This window comes from Blennius ocellaris (genome assembly GCF_963422515.1).
Source record: "Blennius ocellaris genome assembly, chromosome: 18".
Lineage (NCBI taxonomy): Eukaryota > Metazoa > Chordata > Actinopteri > Blenniiformes > Blenniidae > Blennius > Blennius ocellaris.
The window spans coordinates 9810161-9817883 of record NC_137667.1 but is presented as its reverse complement, the minus strand read 5'-3'; the positions used below and the strand labels follow the sequence as shown (position 1 = coordinate 9817883).

The 7723-nt window shown below is 37.8% G+C and overlaps 1 long non-coding RNA gene across 1 annotated transcript; it reads right to left on the bottom strand.

Annotated features, from left to right (window-relative positions):
• Positions 1 to 4643: 4643 nt before the first annotated feature.
• LOC308143690 lies at positions 4644 to 5192 on the bottom strand. Its single transcript, XR_013937030.1, has 3 exons — positions 5125 to 5192; positions 4896 to 4984; positions 4644 to 4794 (listed from the first exon to the last, which is right to left on the bottom strand). It is a non-coding gene; the product is annotated as an uncharacterized lncRNA (long non-coding RNA).
• Positions 5193 to 7723: the final 2531 nt, after the last annotated feature.

The following is a 7723-nucleotide window of genomic DNA, read 5'->3' as shown; positions in this document are numbered from 1 at the left end:
CCATTTAAACATATAAATAAGAAAGTAATAAAGTAATTTAATGCAGGTCTTAGAAATATGGTGCAATGCAGGAGCAACTAGAAACATTAATGATGCATCTGAAATTATGCCACAGTCATCCTCTAAAAATATTGATGCAAATGACACTCGGCAGAAGCTTGACTGAATTATAAGTTGGAGGAAAAAAAGCTGCGTTCAGCAATTTTTTGAGTAAACTTGACTTTTTACAAATATTTGAAAACTCCGGATAATGCCCAGGGATGGTATTCTATTGCAAGACAATTCATTACCATTTGTTATGCAGAGCAATAAAAATTTTAAAAACATTTGCAACTTTAAATGAAGAGCTCAGCATTTTGTATTACCATCCATCTTTCTCTGGCACTGCTTGAATCCATGCCGTACTCACAATGAGCGCTAACCACTGCACCAGTGTCCAGGCCCAGTTCATAATGTCCTGTGATGGCAACCCATGCGGCTTTAATGTAAGGGAGTGCTTATTGACTTTACCTTTTCCCTGGAAAAATCCATGTGAAGCCGGATTCATTGTGCACAGAAAAAAAATATTTTGATCTAATTGTTCTGTGTTGCTTTTTAAAGCTCCACAAAACTGTGCTGTGGTTACTTTTTAATCCACAGTTTGATAGACAAGTTCACCACAAGAGTGTCAAATTGTATTGTGCACATCATATGCAGCATGACGTGTATTAGAATGACAGAACTGGGCCATTAAACATTTCTTTCTATTTACTGCTTATGCAACTTAGCAGTTTCAAAATCATCCCCAAATACAATGATGTCTTGAAAAGGTAAATATGTATTTTCATTTCACACATATTGCTCATCTACAAAAGTAACTGGTCACATGGTTACCACCTTTAACCTGGCTAGATCGGTAGACCTTACACTTCACCTTACAAGTTTAGTAAAATAAACAAACTCCATCGAGTGCAGGTCAACTAAAACAGTATTGCTTCATGTAATGCAGTATGTTTCAGAAGCCTGAAAACTAAATTGTCTAATTATCAAGAAACTGAATTGTTGCCTCTAGATTGAGAAATAAACCTGGTCCTCTTATGACCTAATTTCTGTAATAAAATGTCAGATAAGACTTGCATGATTTATTTATTAGGTTTTATTTCAAATTTTTTTTTTTTTTTAATGTTTCATGGCAACACACCATGATATGTGGTCAATTAAACAATCATTGTATAATAATGTGGTGGACAACCACACCAAGGTGCCATGATTATTGAAAGTATTACCACTATAGACAGACTTTGCAGATTGCTGTTACATTATGGACTCGGGGCCAGGCACCATAAGTAAGTCTGCTTCACTGCAGTTTCCAGAGGGGGGGATTTGCGGGCATCCATCAGTACTAACTGGAAGTGACAGTGCGCAGAGAGGTCCTAATTACTGTCTCACTTGACTAATTGTCATCTCTGAAGAATGTATTCCCACTGAGGTCCCGGTGATCTCATTGACAGCATGGCTCAAGATATGTTGGTCTGTGATGATTTCACCATGTTATGTTCAAAGAATGTGCCTTCGACAAGAGATGTGGCTAAACTGAACTGAAAACTGTTGTGGCTACTTATTGAATGAGGCCAGGATTGTATTTGTAGGAATGAATGCTGTTGTATTGCATCTGGAACATATTAGAAACAAATACATTTTATTTGTGTTATTGTGAATGAAGAAACGTGTGTACATGCTTTTGGATTGGACCTTTTCAGCTTGCCAGAGGGTTTTGGAAACTGACATCTTGACATAATAGGCTGGTGAAGTGAAACCATTTCTGGCTTTCTGGAGCCAGTCATAATAAAATGACATACAACGTTCAAAATAATGCAGTAAAAATTAGTCTTTAGGGCAGGGCAACTGGAAACTGAACTGAATGAATGTCTTCTCTTTCAGGGTCTCACCATTCAAAGTGCATCAGCTTCTCGTTTCCATGGTTTCCTTCTCTGTGCCAATGCTATCTTTCCACCAGTCTGCCTGAGCGAGAGAGCGAGGGAGGAAAGAGAGACTGAGAGAGAGAATGACAGAAAGCTTTTAGCAGTGGTTATCTCTCCTTTGCATAAAGTCCCCTTTGCATTACCCAGTGCATGAATTGTGTTTGAATAAACACACCAGTCAGCTCATATGGAAGCCTCCGTGGGTTACAAGCGAGTGGGTGTGTATAAACTCATCTAATTTATGGTCTCCTTCAAAAACGACACGGTTTGATCATGGATGGCGGGGAGAAAGACATCTACCAAATGGCATAGAGGGTATTTTTCTATTGGGAACAACAATCTAAAGGAGCACGAGTCGTTTTGCTATCATAATGAGGCAATTTACTGTTCCAATCACATCCTCCTTTCTCACTCATTTAGACACAGTCTCCTCCAGAACAGTATACATGTTCAGATATTGTTAAACATATAATGATAATAACTGACATAAAAGGGATGGTTTCAGTAGTTTCTATGTTTTAAAAGTAATCTAATTCTCATCCCAACATAAATATTTGTGCACTCAATATTTGGGCCTCTCTTGGACTTATTGTAATGCCTGCACATGGAACCAGAGGGCGCTCTCACTGTAAAAGGGGGAACTTCTCCCAGAGCTCAATAAGCATTCCTTTCATGCTGAGAGAAGCTCTGCTGACTTATATGAAAATCCTCAATTCCTCCATAATTATGCTAATGGTCCAGATGGTAGCATGATGAGTGCCATTCTCTTTGATATTCTCACACACTGCAGAGAGCTGCACTCTAAAAAATAATACATTGGCTAAACTTAATAAAATTAAGGTAACAATTTGCATAGATTTTTTTAAGTACTCTCAACTCAACTCATTATTGAGTTAATCCCACAAGAGGTAGTCTAGTACAACCAACATGACATTTCTTGTCCTCAACAAGGTTAAATAAGTTAAACCAACTGAATTCTGATTAAAACATTTTGGCGTTTTTAAGTCGTCAATTAAGTCTATTTAGGTTCATCCAACTCATTTATTTTGCCTTGATTCAGCTTATAAAAGTCTGTATGTTATCCCTTTTTTTTAGTTCTAGTAACCTAATGTACATAAGTTAAAATAAATTACACGTTGAAAGTCCTCTTCATTGAGCAAAATGTTTATTAGAAAACTAGTATTAACAAATGTTTTGAAACAATGAATGATTTTCCTCATTTTGAACAAAAAAACATGCCCACTTCTAGCAATAATTAAACAAAAATCAAAAAATAACCACACCCAAATGAGTGTGAAGCTTCACATCTGAAGGCTTTTACCAGGTTATTGCCCTTGAACAATGTAAAACAAGATTAACATGTTGTAATTATTACTGTGGATTTTGGATTACTCATCCCCTGAACTGAATGCAGTACTCCATTTCACAACAACAGAGTAGAAAATAAAATGTATATATTTTTTTGTTGTCAGTATCGGTAAGGCACATCAAATTTCTTCATCTATTCTTGAATGTCAAAGCTTTTCTTCCAAGTAACTTGCTACATATCTGATTCATATCAAAACCAAAAAAATTGAAATGTAATACTGTAATAAACACAACTATAAAACACTCAAACTGCATCACATTTTCTGATCTGCTTCTGGTTAGCCTACCCCTGTTATTAAGGTAAGGGCAGCGATTGACGACATCTCAATAGGTTAAAACAGTAGAACATCACAAAAAGCAGTCTATTTTTGAGAGACAGTACTTTCGGACTGGCTTTCAGACTATCCAGCTCAAGGAGTATCTTTTGAAATACTTCCAAAGTGTTTTTCAGTTCTTTTGGGTAGCTGAGGTTGAGAGCGTAGATTAGCCTCATTAGCATGGCACATGCTCTGGGTACGTCCAGGTCTTCAAGGACTGTTGTTCCCTCAAGCACAATCTTTGCATTGGCTGGATCAGATGTTGTGGCACCTCTGGTAACGACAATCTTCATCACTTCATCCGTTTCATCTCCTCCACCATCCTGGCGTAAGTAGTTAAGAAAAAAAAGTTAGTATTTATACGCAATACAATTTAAAAATAGCAGTAAAACAAAGAATATACAATGAAATTAAGTTTTCCATTTACCTACCAACTGATCTTTAAAGAGATCTTCCTCCTTTTCTCTGAGATACACCACTAAGCCACGGATAGCCATCTCTCTCCTTTCCTCAGAATCATCCTGTGAATAAGAAAAATAAAAAAGTGTTTTATAATGTTTTTTAATTTAACCTCAATGAAGATGAGCTTTTTGTAATAACATCACTAGGAAAGAGAGTGAAGGATGATGTTTCCAATGCCTGGCCTATACCAATTACCGATCTCAATTGTGTATGTTAAATTTATCATTTTAAAGATTGCAATAATGAAACAACAGAAAAATCATTTTACAATTAAGTTGTGCTCTGCTTAAGCATTTATAGTTATGTACTAACTGAAGATTTTTTCCCTGTCCAATTGGGAGCAAATAACTAAGCCATAAAAAAACACCTGATCTGATATTTGTCCTTGTAAGTATTTGGACTCAGAACAGTTGACTTTAACGCATAAAGGAGACAATCAGCAATGTAAGCAGTTATTTGAAATTCTATTTCTGACCACCTTTGCGGTGATACTGGAACCACGTATACTGTAAGACAAGGTTTATTCATACCTCAAGCAGCAGGTTCTTTATGCACTGAATACTCATCTTTGCAGCTCCTCCTCTTGCTGACAGCAAGGACATTATCTTCGGGATGTACTGGTCCAGTTTTGCCATGAATGTTGTCTCCAGATTGAGAGTTGTGATTCTTCTGAACTCTTGGTTTATCTGTGAGTGTAAAGACAAACAACAGGGACAATTTTTAAAAATGCAGGACATTTCCATCAACATAGTACATACTGCAAACCATTTAATGATCAAATATTTACCTGAGCTGCATCAAAAAGAGCAGGCCATCGGACTTTGAAGTCATTAACAACAACTAGCAGCCAACCTCTCAAACTTTATACAACGGGGCCTAAAAAAAACAACCCAAAAAGCCTTCTCATTAATGTTGTAACATACCAAAGGAAATAAAAATAGTGCACACTCAATGGCAATATTAGCAGGCCAATATTTTCATATGTTTAATGTTAAGTAAAGTGATAATAGACTTACTTTTTTAGGCCTCTTCCTCTCAGCAACGTTGTCGTATCAGCTCTCCAGCCCACGTTTTTACGTTGGTCTTGGACAAAAAACGATCAATAAACTGGGGTTAAAAACACTGAACAAAATAAAATTAACCTATGTACAAAGCTTAAACATTAACCCACATCATCCTTGTGTTTAAATTGGGAGAAAATGACACATATAATCTCTTAGCTGTGCAGGGAAATGTAATGTAAGACCTAATTTAAGCAGCAGCGACAGAAAGACTCAGCTAAAGTGTATCACATTACATACAATAGCTTAATGAACAGTTAACTGAAAACCTGCTTTTAGGATTGTGTAAAAAAAAAACTATTCCTTGCACTATGTTAAAACACTCATTGAGTGTTGCAAATTAAAGAAAGCAAAAAGTACTACTCACCCAGTAACATTCAATTGGATTGAAAATATGCAATGTCCGTTCCTTTCCCTCCACTTTCTTGCAGGCGTGGCCTTTGGTTAAAACATGTGCGGGCAAGTCCAGTCTTACTCAGCTTTTGAAGGATGCTTAACAGAAATTCAAGTTGCACCAACTAAATATTGTCTCTTGCTGAGTGGAAGCAGAAATGTCCATTCAAAATCATTAAATTATGGAGTCAAGACAGATTTCTATATTCTCAGTTTGACAAACTTATAACAGGAAGTTATTAACTGATTAAAACATGTGTATGTAACAAACTTAAATTTTTTCTGTAAAAAAGGCTCTTGATTTCAAGCTTTACAAACTAACCCCATGAATCATTTTTCTCAGTGTGGTGTGCAGACCCACGCAGCCCGACAAGCGCTCAAAGTCAACGTTCACGCACTACTTGATCCTGCGTATTCATGTTTCCTTTAGCTCATACAAGCACCCTCGTCACTGTTAAATGCATTTGCTTTTATTTGTTAGGGGGTTTTAGCAGATGCCATAAAGTACATGAGAGTAGCTATTCAATAAAAAGTCAGTGCAGGTGTAAGTATTCTTGTTTTTTTTTGGTTTTTTTAAGCAATCTGCAAAGTTTATTGACACAATATCATAAATTGACCGTAGGCATTGACAAACAGCCGCTTGAAAGCACTTCAATCTAATCTTTATTATTTATGAAGCGAACAAGGATGCAGTGAACTATTCAAAAACCATGCCGAACATGCGTTTTAAATACTCCTTTGAGCATTGGCTTTAGACTGTTTATTCGCTCACTCACCCTGTACAGGCCCTGCCATTCACACTTGAGCCTCACAATGTCTGTGTTCATCCAGGCCGATCAAAGAGCCCCTTTCACATCTCTGCAGGGATTAAATACCCCATCACCACCACCCTTTAAAGGGAGATGGCGGGGGGTTCCACCGGTGTACCTTTACCTCCAGTTGACGCGCTGGCCCGTGAAGAGCTGCTCATTGGGGGCGGACGCTGATAAGATGCATGTAGTGTTAAATCAATAGCGTAGGCCTACGCAAGGAGCTTCAAGATATCCATCTTCTCGATGCAACGCAGACTTATAGGATACAGCCCGCATGAACTCACTAATCAGATAGAAAGGCGACGGGCTGCGCAGATAATGCGCGTCTTTCCCAGTGAAATGGAACCAGCGGCGCAGCCTTTGTGCGTTCGCCACACATGCACCTTCACATCGGAGGGCGCCTCACACTCCAGTACAGTCTGGTGCTGGAAGGCTTTCAAGTCTAAAGTGGAGTTATTTGCATAGGTTAAACATTCGTGCCTTTCAGCGGCTCCTGTCGATATTACGGATTTGCTGTTCTGCCAATTTTAATTCCTTTCATCCCACTCCTCCCACAGTTCTGGAATGACGGTGGAAATTGTTGAAAGGTTGTTGCTTCAAATGCCATAAAATAGATTTTTAGAACAAAGTTGTGAATGAGAAAGCACAAGATTTGCCTGCATGTCATCCTGGGATGTGAGGGAGAGAAATCCGTACTCCGAGAACCTGCTGGCAGGAGATCACAGAGCTGTGCAGCAGAGGTTGGCCAGTCATTGTGTTCACTATAGTGTAGTTGTTTATGTGCCAAACAGCAAATGCCTAGTATCGGCTAATGAGATAGCGTGTTCTATAGAATTAATTGTGTTTGAAACTAGAAAAACCGCATACAGTCTGTCATATCCATAGTTCTGAGCAAAGAAGCCAATCGTAATAGTTCTGTGATGTGCTCATGGCTCGGGAACTAAGAAGTTTCCAGCTGGGAAGTTATTTTAACCCAAAAAACTGTTGACAAACATCACAAAACTGCAGATAAATGACACACAGCATCATCACTTCCCATATAGGCCAATACAAATGTGAAATTAAAGAGCACATCAAGAGGAAATTAAGTATCTAGTTTACACACACAAATGCAATTGTAACAAGTGATGATGGTGATGATGATGATGATGATGATGATGATGATGATGATGATGATGATGATGATACTACTACTACTACTACTACTACTACTAATAATAATAATAATAATTATTATTATTATAATAATAGCTCAAACAAGCCAACAGTTGATTTCACAACAGTGGAGCCTCTAACTTTCATAGTAGAATGTTCTCACTTGGATGGCTTTGAATTGTAGTTCCCCCAAA